The following is a 20184-nucleotide window of genomic DNA, read 5'->3' as shown; positions in this document are numbered from 1 at the left end:
TGGGCATCACTGGCAAGGCCGGCATTTATTGCCCATCCTTCAGCAGGTGGTAGTGAGCCGCCTTCTTGATCCGCTGCAGTCCGTGTGGCGAATACACTCCCACAGTGCTGTTAGGGAGGGAGTGCCAGGATTTCGACTCAGCGACGATGAAGGAATGGCAATATCAAATCAAATCAACTTTTATTGTCATTGTTAGTGCACAAGTGCAGTACAACGAAATGTAGGCTTGCGGCTCCCGAGAGTGTACATTTGGATTAAGACATTTAAACATTCAACATACATTTGGCTTGTAATACATTAACATAAACATAACCATAATAAAGTGCATTGGCAGATGTGCAGGCTTTAGAGTTTATTTGTGGAGTTCAGTAGGATGACAGCCCTGGGAAAGAAGCTGTTCCTGAATCTGGTCGTTCGGGTGCGAATGCATCTGTAGCGTCTCCCAGATGGCAGGAGGGCGAACAGACTGTGGCTGGGGTGGGTAGGGTCTTTGATGATGGACCGTGACCTCCGTAAACAGCGTTTCTGGTAGATGTGCTCTATGGTCGGTAGCCGGCCAAGTCAGGATGGTGTGTGACTTGGAGGGGAACTTGGAGGTGGTGGTGTTCCCGTGCGCCTGCTGCCCTTGTCCTTCTAGGCTGTAGAGTTTGTGGGTTTGGCCAGAACTTTCAAGACGATGGATAATTTGCTAAAGGAGTAAGAAGCATCACCTTCCTTCAGGATTAGGTGAACACAAGGAAATTTCCAAGGCAAAAGGAAGGTGGACTAAGAGGAGGGGAGATTGAACAAAATGCCAAGGGACAACGGTGAGTCTGGGTGCACAGACCTTACCTCCATCAGGACTGAAGGTGTCAGCTGGGGGTCAGTGGGTAGCACTCTTGCCTCTGGGTGAGCATAAGGAGTAGGAGCAGGAGTAGGCCATTCGGCCCCTCGAGCCTGCTCCGCCATTCAATAAGATCACGGCTGATCATCGACCTCAACTCCACTTTCCCGCCCAATCGCCATATCCCTTGATTCTCCTAGAGTCCAACAATCTATCGATCTCAGCCTTGAATATACTCAAAGACTCACCATTCACAGCCCTCTGGGGCAGAGAATTCCAAAGATTCACAACCTTGAGTGAAGAAATTCTTCCTCATCACAGTCTGAAATGGCCGACCCCTTATCCTGAGACTATGCCCCCTAGTTCTAGATTCTCCAGCCAGGGGGAAACAGCCTCTCAGCATCTACCCTGTCAATCCTCCTCAGAATCTTGTATGTTTCAATGAGATCACCTCAGGTGCGAAGGTTGTGGGTTCAAGTCCCATTCCACGAAACTTTGAACAGGAAATCTAAGCCGACACTCCAGTGCAGTACTGAGGAGGTGCTGCACTGTCGGAGGTGCCGTCTTTCAATTGAGACGTTAAACTGAGGCCCCGTCTGCTCTCTCAGGTGGATGTAAAAGATCCCATGGCACTATTTCAAAGCAAGAGCAGGAGAGTCCTCCTGGCCAATATTTATTCCTCAAACAACATCACTTAAAAAAAAACCCCAGATGATCTGGCCATTATCACATTGCTGTTTGTGGGACCTTGCTGTGCACAAATTGTCAGAGGAAGTGAAGACTGGTTTCTTTAATAGGTACTTATGTGAGATGAAGGGTGAAGTGAGGAAGAGTGGGATAAGCGAGGGGAAATGGAGGTAAAAACCAAAGAACCGAAACAGAAAATTACTTGAGGGATACAGGCCTAGAGTGATATTTATATACACCTTCAATTTAATTGCCACACTTGTGTTGCGCGCCCCTCTGTTCTCAGTAGACTATGCTATGGATGATGTAATGTTAGTCCAGCTGTGTCAGGCCATGGGGGTGTGGAGGAGACGAATTTACAATGATAATTAAAGAGTTGGAGGGTTATTATTCAATATCATTATATCTATATTAAAAAAAAAACACACAAGCTCACCTCTGCAATGCTGAAAGAAAATTCTCCCTTTGTTTCAGGATGTGGTCTCAGTGTGTGATTAGCTTGCTTGACCAAGGGTGGCAGTGTTTGGAGTGAAAGCCACTGGTCTCTAAGATACCGAGACGCTGTCAATGAGACTGATACACACCGAGTGAGGAACCCCCTTGTACTCCCCTGGAAATCGGCAGCGGCACGCCGCTAATTAACACTCAATTTCACTCTTAATGACTTCCCTATCTCGCTCTGCGCTGCTCGGTCACAGGTGCACCGTGCCAGGTAACACTGGGGAAGCAGTTTTTTTTAAACAAGTGACCCCGATTCTTCGGCTTTGCCTTAATGGATTTTAATCTGCGTTAATGCTGAGTTAAGTCCCCCACCCCCTTTTTTTTTAGGACTGGTAGCAGCAGCAGCAGGAGGAGCGGACTGGTATTTTTGTATTTTCTCTCTCTGTGAATTGATATCTCAACCTCGCCGATAGGAGTGGGGTTTTGAGCCGCTTGTTGCAGCAATTTTGGTGAGTTTATTTTTGGAAGATTAAGATTTGGGGAAAAAAAATATACGGTGCATTATTCTTGTGTTTTTGAACCGATGCGGCTGGTTCTCGTTGCTGACCTTTCCAACTACGCGACCGTCTTATTCTTTTAGTTATTCCTTTTCTGTAAGAGGTTAAACCCAGACTAATGAAGAAGAGGCTCGTATTTTTTTAATTTTTAATTGTGTTTCTCACGCTGCAGGCTGTCAGTGCTAGGGGGATGGAACACGTCCCGTTGGTATGACATGGGTTAGGTACCGTGCAGAGCTCCCTCTACACTGCCTCCACAATGTATCTGGAAAGAGCACTAGATTCGGGTTGATTTTTTAATTTCCATTGGCTTTAGGATGGTGCTTGTTGTTCGTGGTGTCATTCTTGGCTCGGTGGGTAGCGTTTTCGTGAATCGGGAGGGTTGAGTGTCCAGGTCCCACTCCCGAAACTTGAGCCCATAAACCCTCCCAGTGCAGTACCGAGGGAGCGCTGCAATGTCGGAGGCGCTGTCTTTCGGATGAGAGGTTAAACCGAGGTCCTGTCTGTTCTCTCGGGCGGACGTAAAAGATCCCACGGCCGCTATTGCGAAGAATAGGGGGAGGGGAGTTCTCCCCAGTGTCCTGGCCAACAATTATTCCTCAACGAAAATCACTGGAAAAACAGATGATCTGGTCATTATCTCATTGCTGTTTGTGGGAACTTGCTGTGTGCAAGTTGGCTACCGTGTTTCCTACATTACAACAGTGACTACACTTCAAAGTTGGCTGTAAAGTGCTTTGGGATGTCCTGAGGTTGTGAAAAGTGCTAAATAATTGCATGTCTTTCTTGCCCCGCATAATAATCCAAACTGATTTATCTACCGATCGGTCTGCTTTACTAAGGTTGGTCTTTACAGCTTAAAATAAGGAAGTAACGTCTGCCGTCTGTATTGGGCTGAAAGACTACCCTTGATCTGTTTTATTTTCTTTTTACAATAAGAGGAGTCGGCATGAGGTGCTATTTACCTGTTCCCGCTGGGAATTGCCACCCAAACACACTCCACTTGGGTCTATTTCAATGCCAAACTAAAATGAAACCCATAATCAGTGGCTTCCTGTGTCATTCAGCTGTTTGAAGTGCTGGATTAAGTAGTGTGCTGTGATGATGCTTCAGTTAGTGTTGTGTGTAGCCAAGTAATTGTTAAATTGGGTTGATGTGCCTCTTCGTTGTCTGCCAAATTGATCAGTGCAATTCAGACAGATTGGAATATTATATTAAGAATTGATAATTTCCTTTCCCTTTCTCTTTTTCCACCCCCCCCCCCCCCCCCATAGTCTGCAGGCTTTAAAAAAAAACACTTTCTGTTAATGTCGTTCATTCTATTCTAAATTGAAGAACCCAGGTGAAACCCTTCTAGTCTGTCCATTTTCCTGATACTACTCTCGTATGACGGGGAAAGCTTATAATGGGATGTCTAGTTTGACTCTCCATTCGATGGCCTCCTGAGATGTCGAGTGGAGAAATGAGGTGCCTCCCGCAGCAGATCTCAATGGGCAGGTTGATGTGATGTGATCCATGGTCTGGGACTCACGGCCACAGTCGCACTTCGGGCCGTCCCTCATCTTCCACTTGTGGAGCAGGGGCCGCATCGTCCGTGCCCTGTGCAGATTGGGTTGAGCGCTGCCCACTGACCTTGGAGGGAGGTCGAAGCCAGGGACCTCTGCTGTTGGCTCAGTGATGAGGTGTTCACACACAGAATCACACAGAAACCCCACAGTGCAGATAGAGGCCATTTAGGCCCATCGAGCCTGCACCGACACATATCCCACCCGATCCCCATAACCCCTACACCAACACATATCCCACCCTATCCCCGTAACCCCACGTATTTAATCCCCGTAACACTAAGGGTCAATTTATCATAGCCAATCAACCTAACCTGCACATCTTTGGACTGTGGGAGGAAACCGGAGCACCCGGAGAAAACCCACGCAAACACGGGGAGAATGTGCAAACTCCACACAGACAGTCACCCGAGGCCGGATTCGAACCCGGGTCCCTGGCGCTGTGAGGCAACAGTGCTAACCACTATGTTGGTTCTTTATGTTGCAGGTGTCCCACGATTCCGTCCACCTGGATAGTTGGTTGATACCAACGGCAGGAATATTGGCTGCTGTTTCCCAGAATGCCAGCTATCATGGCTAGTATTCCTCTGAACGTGCCTCTTTTATTGCTTCCATGCTCAAAATATGCCACAATACAAGAGTCATATTACCTTCCTCCTTCCTATATCCTCACTGTGTTGAACACTGTCTCCTAATCTAACTTGTTCTTTCCTAATATCTCTCAACTACCTTATCTCCTTGAGCCTTCCCTTCCTTCTACCATCTTCCCTGTTATCAAAACCTAAGCTTGGCGTTGCACCTCTTGCTCTTTTCAGCCTTGATGCTTTCTGCACAAATACCATTGGATCACTTATTTGGAACTCTCAAAGCAGCATTTTCACTGCCTTTCTAACTTTTTTTGTACAAAATTGTGGGGCTTGGGGAAAAGAAGTCACTCTATGAACTGTGTAAGTGTAGTGATTTGCTACTTGCCTACCTATTGGATGACCAAGGTTTTTCTTGTATTCTGTCCAGAATTAAGAGTGAGATTCGAGCATCGCCTGACACGGGAGCAGTATCTGTTTGGACTTCAAGCTTTATTAAGAGTTGTTGAAAGGGAGAAATGTATTTTTGGAGAAATGTCTTTTTGCACAAAACTGGAAACCACGCTCCTTGGTGGCAGGTTTAGCAATGGACAAGAGGTGGGAATGTCCTCGGAGGAGGTAGGCCAAGGATGTGAATAGATGAAGAGCAAAGTGTGGAGCCATCAAAAGTAAGAGATAGGAGTTGTTGGTTGGACTTTCAAGCGATGTGAAGAAACGCTATCTCCTGAAGAATTGAAAGAAACAAAGAGTTAGATCTCGGCGGGCTTGAATATGTAACGATTCAACCATTGCAATGCAAGAGGGACAGATGTTGTGAACAGTGAAGACCATCAATGTGAAGGAGGATGTTGAATATAGAGTGAAGGAAGGATGTTTCCCCAAGCTGGGGGGGGGTCTAGAATGAGGGGATCAGTCTCAGGATACGGGGTAGGACATTTAGGACTGAGATGAGGAGAAATTTCTTCACTCAGAGGGTGGTGAACCTGTGGAATTCTCTACCACAGAAGGCTGTGGCGGCCAAGTCACTGAATATATTTAAGGAGGAGATAGATTTCTAGACACAAAAGGCATCAAGAGGTATGGGGAGAGCGGGAATATGGTATTGAGATAGAGGATCAGCCATGATCATATTGAATGGTGGAGCAGGCTCGAAGGGCCGAATGGCCTACTCTATTTCTATGTGAAACCATCAGCTGGCATGGCATGGATAGAACTGGACAATGAGCAGAGGCGGTCAGTGAGATGAAGGAGCAAGAGAGAAAGACAGAGTCATGGGGAATCCCTGAGTTAATGGAAGGTGAGCCCTCAACGATAGTATAGATGCACGAATTTGACAAGATAATCATGAACAAAGCTTTCGTGGGAAGCCATACAGTGGTAAGTTATTTTATATTTAAAAAAATACTGTCAGAGTTTGACCATAGCGTTGGAAATGTTGCCAAAGTTTTCAAGGGCAGAGTTCTAGAAACACTCAACTTGGGTAGTAAGTTCGCCAATAGAACAGTCACACCAAAATCCATACATTGATTAAGCTATTTACAATCTCTATATTAATGACCTAGATGAAGAGACCGAGTGTAATTTATCCAAGTTTGCTGACGATACAAAGCTAAGTGGGACAGTAAGCTGTGAGGAGAACAGAGTCTGCAAAGGGATATAGATAGACTCAGTGAGTGGGCAGTAAGGTGGCAGATGGAGTATAATGTGGGGAAATGTGAGATTATTCACTTTGGTAGGAAGAATAGAAAAACAGAATATTTTTTAAATGGTGAGAAACTTTCAAATGCTGGTGTTCAGAAAGGTTTGGGTGTCCTCGTGCAAGAAACACAGAAAGGTTTGGGTGTCCTCGTGCAAGAAACACAGAAAGGTTTGGGTGTCCTCGTGCAAGAAACACAGAAAGCTAGCATGCAGGTACAGCAAGCAATAAGGAAGGCAAATGGCATGTTGGCCTTTATTGCAAGGGGGTTGGAGTATAAGAGTAAGGAAATCTTGCTACAATTGTACAGGGCCTTGGTGAGACCACACCTGGAGTACTGTGCACAGTTTTGGTCTCCTATCGATGGAAGGATATACTTGGAGGCAGTGGGATGAGAGGGCTGTCCTACGATGAGAGATTGTGTAGAATGGGCCGATACTCTCTGGAGTTTAGAAGAATGAGAGGTGATCTCATTGAAACATACAAGATTCTGAGGGGGATTGACAGGGTAGATGCTGAGAGGTTGTTTTCCTTGGCTGGAGTGTCTAGAACTAGGGGTCACAGTCTCAGGATAAGGGGTCGGCCATTTAAGACCGAGATGAGGAGGAATTTCTTCACTCAGAGGGTTGTGAATCTTTGGAATTCTCTGCCCCAGAGGGCTGTGAATGCTCAGTCGTTGAGTATATTCAAGGTTGAGATCGATAGATTTTTGGACTCTAGGGGAATCGAGGGATACGGAGATCGGGCGGGAAAGTGGAGTTGAGGTCGATGATCAGCCATGATCTTATTGAATGGCGGAGCAGGCTCGAGGGGCCGTATGGCCTACTCTTGCTCTTATTTTTTATGTTCTTATGCTGCAGGATTCATCATGATGGGTCACAGCTGCTGCCATAGTTTTTAGAAAGGACCGATGTTGGGCAATATTCTGGTAGTTGGAAAGATGAGTGGGATCACCCTTCTCTGAGATAAGGTGAACGTGCGGACATTTCTAAAGATAAGGAAAGATGGACAGGGAATAAGAGAGAATGAAAAGGCAGCAGAGGATAGGGATAAGTTTGGTGGCGCACATCTTCAAGGATGACGGAAGGAATGCAATTAGAAGACAATCTTGTTGGAGACCAGAGAATGGAAAAATCCAATAGAGGCGATGATGGTTGATCAGCACGGAAAGAGTTTCTATAACCAGATGAGCAGAAATGGAGCTTGAAGAGTAAAGTACGCTAAAGAGACAGTTGAATTTTGTGGGAGGAGAAAGAGCTAGAAACTAAGGTGGCAGAGGGATGGTAAAGAGGATCCACAGAAGTTCTGAGATGGCTCTTGGTTCCTTGCCGAAGGAGTGGCTGCTGGAGGGTTGGGAGCAGAACAGTTGATGGTCAGTGGGTAGCACTCGCCTCTTGAGTCAGACGGTGGTGGATTCAAGTCCCACTCCAGTGACTTGAGCACAAAATCTCATTTGACACTCCAATGCAGTGCTGAGGGAGTGCTGCACTGTTGGAGGTGCCGTCTTTTGGATGAGATGCTAAACCGAGGCCCCGTCTGCCCTCTGAGGTGGGCATAAAAGATCCCATGGCACTATTTGGAAGAAGAGCAGGGGAGTTCTCCCCGGTGTCCTGGAGCCAATATTTATCCCTCAGTCAACATCACTAAAACAGATGATCTGGTCATTATCACATTGCTGCCTGTGGGAGCTTGCTGTGTGCAAATTGGCTGCCACCTTTCCTACATTACAACAGTGACTACACTTCAAAAGTACTTCATTGGCTGCAAAGTGCTTTGGGACATCCGGTGGTCGTGAAAGGCGTTATAGAAATGCAAGTTGTTTCTTCCATTTTAGCAGATCTAATAGTGGAAATGATGAGCTTAAATAAAGTTGCATTAGACACAAAAAATGCAGACGATGGGGTAAATGGAGAAGTGGTTAGGTGATGTGAAGCTTTTTTAAAAGACGCTGATGCATGTCAGAGGAAGAGATCATAGCGTCATAACGGCACAGAAGGAGGCCATTCGGCCCATCGAGTCCGTGCCGGCTCTCTCTCGAGCAATCCAGTCAGTCCCATTCCCCCGCTCTATCCCCGTAGCCCTGCAAGTTTATTTCCCTCAAGTGCCTATCCAGTCTCCCCTTGAAAACATTGAGTGTCTCCGCTTCCACCACTTCCGTCGGCAGCGAGTTCCAGGTCCTCACTTCTACCTTTGTACTCCATATCTTTATTTATGAAGCCCAAGATCCCATATGCTTTGCTAACCACTCTCAATATGTCCTGCCACCTTCAGGGACCTATGCACATTAACTCCCAGATCCCTCTGTCCCTGCACACTCTTTAAAACTGTGCCATTAAGTGTATATTGCCTCTCCCTGTTCCTTCTGCCAAAATGCATCACCTCGCACTTCTCTGTATTAAATTCCATCTGTCCATTCTGCTAGCCTTTCTATGTCCCATTATAGTCGATTTGTATCCTCCTCACTGTTTGCCACACTCCCAAGTTTGGTGTCATTGGCAAATTTAGAAATTCTACTGTGTTCCTATATCCAGGTCATTTAATATATATCAAAAAGCAGTGGCCCCAGCACTGACTCTTGGGGGACACTACTGTCTACCATCCTCCAGTCTGAAAAACAGCCATTTACCACAACTCGCTGTTTTCTGTCCTTAAGCCAATTCCTTATCCAAGCTGCCACTGACCCACCTATTCCATGAGCCTCAATTTTGTTAGCTAGCCTTCTATGTGGTACTCTGTGAAATGCCTTTTGAAAATCCATGTAGACAACATCCGTTGCAGTCCCTTCATCAATCCTCCCTGTTACTTCATCAAAAAATTCAATTAGATTAGCCAAACACGATCTTCATTTTACAAACCTGTGTTGGCTCTCCTTAATTAGCTTAAACCTCTCAAGTGCCTGTTAATTTTTTCTTTGATTTATTGTTTCTAAAACTTTACCCACCACTGATGTTAAACTGATGAGGTTGAAGGATGGCACAGGGAGTTTACAATTCTCAAGACTTGGGGTGAGGGAGGTGAGTTGTGGGTTTGAGTCTCTACGTCTAGAAGTGCTGGCACCGTTATTAAGTGGGAGAAGCACGTTACGCATCATGTTACTGTACCGCTCCGGGTTAATACTGAAGCTCAGGTTAAAAGTCCAAACAGTTCCCTGTTGAAATGTCATCATTCATCATTGTACAGCCAATTTAATTGAATGGCCGCCTTCCGTGCTGTAACCATTCGGCCCGTCGAGCCCGTGCCGGCTCTCTGCAAGAGCACTTCAGCTAGTCCCGCTCCCCTGCCCTTTCCCCGTAAATTTTTTTCCTTCAGGTATTTATCTAACTCCCTTTTGAAAGCCGTGATTGAGTCTGCCTCCACCACCCTTTCAGGCAGTGAATTCCAGATCCTAACCACTCGCTGCATGGAAAAAAACTTTTTCCTCATGTCGCCTTTGGTTCTTTTGCCAATCCCCTTAAATCTGTGTCCTCTGGTTCTCAACCCTTCCACCAATGGGAACAGTTTCCCTCTATCTACTCTGTCTAGATCCCTCATGATTTTGAACACCTCTATCAAATCTCCTCTCAACCTTCTCTGCTCTAAGGAGAACAACCCCAGCTTCTCCAGTCTATCCACATAACTGAAGTCCCTCATCCCTGGAATCATTCTCGTAAATATTTTCTGCACCCTCTCTAAGGCCTTTACATCCTTCAGAAAGTGCGGTGCCCAGAATTGGACACAGTACTCCAAACGAGGCTGAGCCAGTGTTTTTATAAAGATTCTTCATAACTTCCTTGCTTTTATACTCTATTTATGAAACCCAGGATCCCATAAGCTTTGTTAACTGATTTCTCAACCTGCCCTGCCACCTTCAATGGTTTGTGCACACATACCCCTAGCTAGAAGTGATTACTGAAGTATTGCGATTGTAGCTCGCTCTTCAGTGAATGAGATGAATTGCCTGATCTCAACTGATTTTAAGTCGAGCCTCCTGCATCGCTTCACGTTGCTGAGACGGGAGACGGTAATCGGCTCATTCATCAGCCCACACGTTGGAATTAAACTGCTGTGGAAAAGCTAGTGCAGTCAATGATATCTGCTCTGTGTCGTGTTTCTTCAACCCCCACCCCCACCCACCCTCAACAGTGTACACTAGGCTCTTGCTGCATAGAATCTTACAGCACAGAAGGAGGCCATTCGGCTCATCGTGCCTGTGCCGGCTCTTTGAAAGAGCTCTCCAATTAGTCCCACTCTCCTCTTTCCCCATGGCCCTGCTGATTATTTTCTCTATATTTAAGTGTATATCCACTTGCCTTTTGAAAGTTTCTCTTGAGTCTGGCTCCTCCACCCTTTCAGGCAGCACATTCCAGATCATAACCACTCGCTGCGTAAAGAAAATAAATAATTCTTCTCATTTCCCTCCTGGTTCTTTTGCCAGTTATCTTCAGTCTGTTCTTGGACAGTGTTGTCCAATGCATTGGCCAATAGCCACATGTGACTAATCGGGAATCCAGATGTGGCTACTTGCACTTCTGATTGTAAATTTTTTTTTTAAATTGAATAATAAACACTCCTTGGCCATGTGATCTCAATACTCGCATGGTGTACGTATGTGGACTTGAACCTTTCTGTGCATTTGTTGGTAAAATGAAAAGCAGAGTGTGCGAGTGCTTTTGATCATTGTGAGAGCTTTGCTTCCTTGATTACTGAATGGTGGTAGATGGTAAGTGAATACATATGCGAGGTACATTAATCTGTATTGTGCGTAAGGCGTTTTCTACTAAAATTAGTACACGTGGCTAAGACTGTGTTGTCATCGCCATACTTGTGGCTAGTCAGCAATCTCTATTGGACAGCAGTGGTCTCGGAGCTTTCTGGTATCTCAACCAATTAACCAATCTTCACATTTTTATGGTGGCAGGTGATTTTTTTTTGACCTGGGGGGTGGGGGGGTCCCACAGCTGTGCCCCTGGGTGAGGTGGACAAGGTGCCACCTGCAGGAAAAGGCATTGCTCACTGGAAGGCGATCAAGAGCAGAAACCATGGCTGACGTTTCTTGTCGCCCTGCCTCCTTCACGCTCGTAGTTTAGGGTCACCTGGGCAAGGTAGCAGTGGGCTGCTGGCGTTCGTGGAACCACAGACCAGCAAGGGTCAACCGCTTCGGGAGAAGAGGGAAAGGAGTTTGGGATATGGTTTGGTTTGGAAACTCTGACAACCTGAGGAAGCACCTGCTCACACTCAAGTGCCATAAATGATGGGCGAAGATGCTAAATTCCTGCTATATACTATGTGGGGGTGGGGGGAAGAAACCTGTACTTCTACACACACAAACTTTCTCTTGCAAGCCTCAAATTCCTGAACGATTAAGCTGTATTCGGAGATAATGAGGTTAAGAATGTGTTGGAATCTTCACAAAAACGAATTCCTTTGGAACAGTGTAAAGATGCCAGAGCCGCACGATTGAACAGGAACAGACAACTCTGCCCCTTAACAATTCTTTGGACACTTTATGGATCGTATGGAACAATACAGTGGCGGCACCGTCCACTGGTCGGGCAGGTGCCAACCTGGCCTGGAACTTGCATAATAGACCCATAGAATGTTTACACACTATTAATAATAAAGCAAATCATATTGTACACTATGCTTAAACAATACATATATCCATGGGGATTTGGCAGGGGTACCTTTTGGGCATGGGGGCCCTTGAGACCAATGTGTTAATCCACCCTGGGTCTGACTGCTGATAATGCCTGCCCACCCTTCGTCCCTCCCCAGCAACCACCCCTGCCCCCCCCCCCCCCCCTCCCGGCTGAAAGTCTCCATGTAACCTCGCATGTGATTTTTTGAAATCGATCCTTGATTGGATCATGCTGCCCTTTGTTTTGCTATCTTACAAGACACCTTCCATTGATGACGGTGTTTCTTTGAGTAGCAATTCTTGTGCTGAACGTAATCTATTAATTCTCCCCCCCCCCCCCCCCCTTTTTTGATTCGAGGCACAGCAAGCATCAAAATGTGACGCTCCTGCCTGGTCTCGCTGACGTTGGCTTTGCTTTCCACTACTGGCCACAAATAATAAAATAAAAGCTAGGAAAGCTATTCTTCACCTGTCTCTCGCGTACAATGCATTCCCAGCTGAAGCTAATACTGGCAGTCATTACACAGAATGTACAGCACTGAAACAGGCCATTCAGCCCAACAGGTCTATGCCAGAGTTTGCGCTCCACACGAGCCTCCTCCCACCCCTCTTCACCTCACCCTATCAATTCAATTCAATTCAAATCACTTTATTGGCATGACAAGGTACATCTTATGTTGCCAAAGCATCGAAAAACATTCATGGTTGAACACAAAAAATACAGATCTATCCATACAGTGTATAAACAGATATATCCCTGAGTGTATAAATATACATTCATATAATTTGTATATACTCTTTTCTTATATTTAGTGGTTGTCCCTCTGTTTATGGCAAGCTGTAACATAGTGTGCCGCTAAGGTTACACAATTTCTCTCTTCCCCTAGTAGGTATGGGAGTTTTTGGTCGTCGTTCAAATTTCTGAATTCCGGGCATATTTTTGTGAATTTTGGGTAGAAATTCTCCCTTATGCCCTGATATTTTCTACAAGCTGTGAGGAAGTGCATCTCTGTCTCCACCACTCCCTGACTGCAGTGCGAGCATATCCTGTCCTCTCTTGGTAGCCGGGTCTGCCTGTGTCTACCTTTTTCGATCGCCAGGCTATGTTCACTAAGTCTGTACATTGTCAAGGTTTTTATCGCCATATCCTTCTATTCCTTTCTCCCTCGTGCTGAGCAAGTTTCCCCTTGTATGCAATGTGCACTGGCCCGAGTGCCAATAACTGTCCCACCTCAAGATTGCTTTCTTTAAAGGTGGTGACAGAAAACCGCATGCCTGTTGCTGAGGGTGAGACTGTACCCCCTCTCCTTCTCTTCCACCCCCCCCTCCAAAAAAAAATGGAGCCCTTAATTGAGGGGAACTCTCTGTTCAGACGGAAGACCTGTTCAACAGGTCAGAGTGCAACCTACCTCAATGGACCTGGAATATGGGCGGTACCGAGGGAGGGAACAAGGTTATAATGACCCACACTATCTTCGAGTGGGATGGAGTGCTGTATGTCCATGTAGGGGACTTTCTACTTGGGATGCTCCCCTGTAGCCAGAGGCGATCTGTTTCTAGGAAGAACAGCAACTGATGTTTCTCGCATCCGTTGAGAATATGTAATTGCTATCGATGCCCGATGTCGATCTTGGGACATTCTAAACATGGAAGATGCTGTTGGCCATTTATTTGTTGTAGTGGCCAATAAAGAGGATCTTGACCTTTGGGGCTTCATGCCAAGCTTAACTTGAGGGCAATGTAGGCTGGGAAAAGCCAAACTCAGATGGATCTGCACCCAAACTAATTTGACTTGCTGATGTAGGAGAGGATGTAGAGGACACCAGAGAAGGTGGAAACAAGATTTATAACTATCAGGAAAGACTGAACAGGCTGGGGCTCTTTTCTCCATAAGAGAAGGCTAAGGGGTGACCTGATGAGATGTCTTTAAATAATGAAGGGGGTTTGATCGGGTCGACGTAGAGAAGACCTTTCCACTTGCGCGTGAGTCCAAAACTAGGTCAAAAATGAGAGTCACTAATAAATTCAATAAGGAATTCGGGATAAACTGCTTTACCCAGCTGTCATCTGTGACTCAGTGGGTAGCACTCTTGTCTCTGAGTCAGTGGGTTGTGGGTTCAAGTCCCACTCCAGAGACTTGGGCACATAAAGCTAGGCTGACACTCCAGCTCAGTACTGAGGGAGCGCTGCACTGTCTGAGGTGCCGTCTTACGGATGAGATGTTAAACCGAGGCCCCGTCTGCGCTCTCAGGTGGATGTAAAAGATCCTATGGCCACTATTTCGAAGAGGAGCAGGGGAGTTATCCCTGGTGCCCAAGCCAACATTTATCCCTCAATCAACATCACTTTAAAAAAAAAAAAAAAAAAAACATTATCTGGTCATTATCACCTTGCTGTTTGTGGGAGCTTGCTGTGCGCAAATTGGCTGCCATGTTTCCCACATTACAACAGTGACTACACTCCAAAAAAAAGTACTTCATTGGCTGTAAAGTGCTTTGGGACGTCCGGTGGGCATGAAAGGCGCTACAGAAATGCAAGTCTTTCTTTCAGAGAGTGGTTAGAACATGGAACTTGCTACCACAGGGAGTGGTTGAGGGGAATAGTATAGATGCATTCAAGGGGAAGCGAGACAAACACATGAGGGAGAAAGGAATAGAAGGATATGGTGATGGGATGAGGTGAAGTAGGGGTGGGAGGAGGCTCGCATGGAGCTTAAACACCGGCAAGGACCAGTTGGGCCAAATGGCCTGGTTCTGTGTTGTATGTTCTGTGTAGGGCCTAACCAGCACAGACCCGGTCAAAGGAACGGGTTCTACAGAAATGCTGCATTAACGGGCGCAATTGGGACTTCAATTCAGTTAATTGGAAACCTGGTTTGCAATGGGACAGTGATGACTGAGGATTTACTGGGCTAAATTAATGCATGACAGGAGGCTGAATGTGGCTACAAGGTGGTGGTGCTGACGAGGCCTGGGGTGGGAGGGGGACGAAGGGACGGTGGATACAGACGGTCAATAGCTTTGGGCAGATACAATGTATTTAATGACACACAGCCAAGCCTGTTGGTTGCAGCCTTGAGTGGCCGATTAGAAGAAGGATAATAGAATCTATACTGTGGGGGGGAAAAAAGGTGCATGCAAAACCTGATTGCAGAAGGAGGAAGAGAATGGTATCCGAGGTGAAACTGGCACTTCTATATGAGAACATTTAGAGAAAGCAGGTGCTGCCTTGCAGATTGAGAAGGGAGTCAACAAGGTTAATTGACCAGGACTTGGTAGAACTGGCTCCACCATCGGCAGCCGTGTCTTTAGCTGCCTGGGCCCTAAGCTCTGGAATTCCCTTCCTAAACCTCTCCGCCTCTCCTTTTTTAAGATGTTCCTTTTAAACCTACTTCTTTGACCAAGCTTTTGGTCACCTGCCCTAATATTTCTTTGTCATTTTTTTTGACAATCGCTCCTGTGAAGCGCCTTGGGACATTTTACTATGTTAATGGCGCTGTATAAATACAAGTTGTTATTATTGGAGCAAGAAGGGTTCAAAGAAGTTCTTTCTGGCAAAGTGTAGAGTTTGTTCTCTAGGTTCGGATGTCTCAAGTATTTTGGCTTTATGCATCGTACTGGTGTGTATAAAGGGGTAGAATTTACAGCACAGAAACAGGCCATTCGGCCCATAAGGTCCATGCCAGTGTTTATGCTCCATTGGAGCCTCCTGCAATTCTATTTACTTCATCTCGCCCTATCAGCATACCCTTCTATTCCTGTCTCCCTCCTGTGCTTATCTAGCTTCCCCTTAAATGCATCTATGCTACTCACCTCAACCACTCCCTGTGGTAGCGAGTTCCACATTCTCACCATGAAGGGATAATTACAGTCCTAGCCCTTTCAGGCTACCCCAGATCAGGCGTATTCCCCAGACGTTCACCCTCAACATAAGTTAGAGATGGCCAAATTCCATAAGACGCTTAAATGGGTCTAAAGGTTCAAGCTATCTCTCCCTAAAGGAAAGGAATGACTAAAGATGTTACCATCCTCCAGATAGCACTTTTAATAAGTTGAATTAGATTAACCTTCCGGATATTATGAGGGTCCAGAATACCCCCCCCGAATTCTGCAACTCCTTTATATAAAAAAAAAGTGTTCAGAATTTGGGTTCGCGAGTTTATACAGAATTAGTCTGAGACAATTCTAAAAATATATATAATGGCAAAATACTGTGGATGCTGGCAATCTGAAATAACAACAGAAAATGCTGGAAATACTCAACAGGCCAGGCAGCATCCGTGGAGAGGGAAATATATATAGATTTATTTAAGCCAACATTCAGTTAACAGCTGTTGAATCAGTCACAACATTAACAATTCAAAATACAATTAGCTTGCATTTCTTATTTCTCAGAGATCCTTATTCTCAAATCTTTACTTCGTTACATTTCTTATTTCTTACTTATTTCTAAATCCAGAACATCCACCAAAATCAATTACTTTGACTTCCCGAGACTCATAGTTAAAGACTTGGAGATGCCTCTGAAGAGTTGAGAAACGCTTTGACCATTCAGCGAGTTCTGCCTTATTTTTATACCCTTTTAGCAGTGGTTTCTTCTTTGATCTTTGCTGATGTCAGCTAATTGTCTTTATTGATGCCTCTGTTTTAATGCTTTCTATCTTGCTATCAATTCAACTATTGCATGCATAATTATTTCTCTACCTTTTTTAGGTGTTCCAAAAACCATCATAAAAACAATATGACAGCTATCTTTATTTGTTTGATGTCATTCTTGCAAAATGCTTTCGTTCAATTCTTAATATTGGCTTAACTGGTTTTTAGCAGGCATTGTGACTCTCCTTACTGCTCCAAGTTTAATACAAACACAATGTAATTGCTTAGTGTATCTATTGAAGTTATGTCTTCAAAGTGTCCTTGTTTGTATCATATTTACTATATGTATAAATTAAAGACGCTTTGACCAGAGTGCTTCATGCATTTCTAGCTATCTCAATTGGTTGCATATTTAATCGTGTTTCCTGTCTTCCAAGTTTAACATAAAACTATTTGACCAGCAGGTGTTTCTTTACTTGATGTCATCTTTTCAAAGGCTCTTTTAATGTTTGTGTTTCTGTTTTACGTGTTAGTTCTAACACTTTATACTGGGTCTTCTCATTGTGCTCGTTGCAAACCATAGATCTTTTGGAAGCACCAATGGTTTGCTTCAATCTTTCATTGTTTTAGTATATTTAACTAATTCTCATTTCAAAGCTTGTTTACAACTTTGTTATCAACCGATCTTTATCGCAGGAGCCTGTTCTCTATTTACAGCTTGTGTCTCCAAGGCTTTAGATTTTTAAACCCAGTATATCATCTATTACTAATATCAGTATTCTGTTCATATTATGGTGTATCTGTCTGAAACATGGCGTATTCCCTCACAACATAGAAGATAGGAGCAGGAGTAGGCCATTCGGCCCCTCGAGCCCGCTCCGCCATTCAATGAGATCATGGCTGATCATCCAAATTCAGTACCCTGCCTTCTCCCCATATCCCTTGATCCCTTTAGCCTTAAGAAATATATCTAACTCCTTCTTCTTGAATATATTTAATGAACTGGCCTCCACTGCCTTCTGTGGTAGAGAATTCCACAGGTTCACCACTCTCTGGGTGAAGAAATTCCTCCTCATCTCTGTCCTAAATGGCTTACCCCTTATCCTTAGACTGTGACCCCTGGTTCTGGATCCCTAGCCATCGGGAACATCCTTCCTGCATCTAGTCCTGTTAGAATTTTATAAGTTTCAATGAGATCCCCTCATTCTTCTAAACTCCAGCGAGTATAAGCCCAATCGACCCAATCTCTCCTCATCTGTCATTCCTGCCATCCCAGGTATCAGTCTGGTGAATCTTCGCTGCACTCCCTCCATGGCAAGAACATCCTTCCTCAGATAAGGCGACCAAAACTGCACACAATACTCAAGGTGTGGTCTCACCAAGGCCCTGTACAACTGCAGCAAGACATCCTTGTTCCTGTACTCGAATCCTCTCACTACGAAGGCCAACATACCATTTGCCGCCTTAACCGCATGCTGCACCTGCATGCTTACCCACTCTCTGGGTAAAGAAGTTTCTCCTGAATTCCCCATTGAATTTATTAGGGACCATCTTATATTGATGGCCCCACTACAAGGGGGGACGTCTTCTCTGCATCTACCCGATCAAAACCCTTCATAATAAAGACCTCTATCACCTCCGTCTTTTTTTCCTAGAGAAAAGAGCCCCAGCCCGTGAAGTCCCTAATCTCTTGTTGCCGACGCCAACGGATCTTCTTTGGGAGTTGCCTACCAATGAGGCAACAGCGCTAAGAGCAGCCCTCTCTCAATCTGTGGGGCCCACAAAATTAAATCAGTGACCAAGAGAAAAGCGCAGATGGGAACCAGTCGCCTTTGTTTGGAGGGACAGATTGTCTGGACTCGGTGACCACACTTTGGACATCCTCGGCTCTCGGAGACCCAGGGGCAGTGGGGGGGGCGGGGAGCTAAGATTAAGGGGGCAAAGAGGTCGGAGAGGTCCGTTCCACCCCACTAACTCTGTCACATACTGCCGAGAATTGGATCAGTTGAAATTCTCTCCCACTTCCAGAGTAATATATTTCTTGAGGCTAAAGGGATCAAGGGATATGGGGAGAAAGCAGGGACAGGGTACTGAATTTGGATGATCAGCCATGATCTCATTAAATGGCGGAACAGGCTCAAGGGGCCAAATGGCCTACTCCTGCTCCTATCTTCTATGTTTCTAAGCTGTGTACAGTTTTGGTCTCCTTACCTAAGGAAGGATATACTTGCCATAGAGAGAGAGTGCAATGAAGGTTCACCAGGCTGATTCCTGGGATAGTGGGATTTTCCTATGAGGTGAGATTGAGTAGACTAGGCCTATAGAGTTTAGAAGAATGAGAGAGTGATCTCATTGAAACATACAAAATTCTTACAGGGAGGATGTTTTCCCCTGACTGGGGAGTCTAGAACCAGGGGTCACAGTCTCAGAATAAGGTGTCGGCCATTTAGGACTGATGAGGAGGAATTTCTTCACTCAGAGGGTGGTGAATCTTTGGAATTCTCTACCCCAGAGGGCTGTGGAGGCTCAGTCATTGAGTATATTCAAGACAGAAATTGATAGATTTTTGAATATTAAAAGAATCCAGGGATATGGGGATAGTTCAGGAAAGTGGGGATGAGGTAGAAAATCAGCCATAATCTTACTGAATGGCGGAGCAGGCTTGAGGGGCCAAATGGCCTCCTCCTGCTCCTATTTCTTATGCTCAGCAAGGACAAGGGTGCAGCACCCACACCACACTGATGCCTGTAATCTGAATAAGAGGGTGGAAACTGAGCTGTATAATTACCTGATGAAGACAGACTGCACTTGGAATATGATCAGAAAGGGAATAAAGCAGAACCGAATAGGAGGGCACTAGGAATCTCTGAACCAAGAACACTGCAGACTTCTAAAAGGTGGCAAACAAGAAAGAACCTGTATTTCTATAGCGTCTTTCACATCCTCGGGACGTCCTGAAGCCCTTTACAGCCAATGAAGCACTTTTGGAGTGTAGTCACTGTTGTAATGTAGGGAAACGCGGCAGCCATTTTGCACACCGCAAGCTCCCGCAAACCGCAATGTGATAATGAGCAGATCATCGGGTGTTTTTTTAGTGACATTGGTTGAGAGAGCGAGAGATTGGCCCCAGGACACCAGGGATAACTCCCCTTGCTCTTCTTAGAAATAGTAGCCGCGGGATCTTTTACATCCACCTGAGAGAGCAGACGGGGCCTCGGTTTAACGTCTCATCCGAAAGACGGCGCCTCTGACAGTGCAGCACTCCCTCGGCACTGCACTGGGAGTGTCGGCCTAGATTTTGGAGTGGGGTTTGAGTTCATAACCTGACTCGGAGGCCAAACTAAAACCAGTAATACCAAAAAAAAAACCTCAACCTGACTAAATGGATGACAAATATTTGTCATCGCTACAATTAAGGCAGATTTCTCCTGAAACTTGGAGGGGAGAAGTAGAGAGAGAATTTGCCTTCCAAAATGCTTTTGATTGGAGTGAGCCCTTCAAAAGTAAAACTTGCATTTCTATAGCGCCTTTCACAACCTCAGGACGTCCCAAAGCATTTCGCACCCAATGAAGTACTTTTTGAAGCGTAGTCACTGTTGTAAAGTAGGCAAACACGGTA

The 20184-nt window shown here is 45.4% G+C and overlaps 1 protein-coding gene across 3 annotated transcripts in view; it reads left to right on the top strand.

The window, feature by feature from the left end:
- Positions 1-2215: 2215 nt before the first annotated feature.
- Positions 2216-20184, top strand: part of myo7aa (myosin VIIAa) — a 226564-nt gene continuing 208595 nt past the window's right edge. For all 3 annotated transcript variants that reach the window (XM_085999675.1, XM_085999676.1, XM_085999674.1), the window contains exon 1: positions 2216-2460. The gene's annotated coding sequence lies outside the window, so the exon portion shown is untranslated. The remainder of the gene's footprint in view (positions 2461-20184) is intronic.

Source organism: Somniosus microcephalus, chromosome 10 (genome assembly GCF_052327205.1).
Source record: "Somniosus microcephalus isolate GS21.2 chromosome 10, FLI_Smic_1.0, whole genome shotgun sequence".
Lineage (NCBI taxonomy): Eukaryota > Metazoa > Chordata > Chondrichthyes > Squaliformes > Somniosidae > Somniosus > Somniosus microcephalus.
The sequence above is the reverse complement of the archived record's forward strand: the minus strand, read 5'-3'. Positions and strand labels throughout refer to the sequence as shown.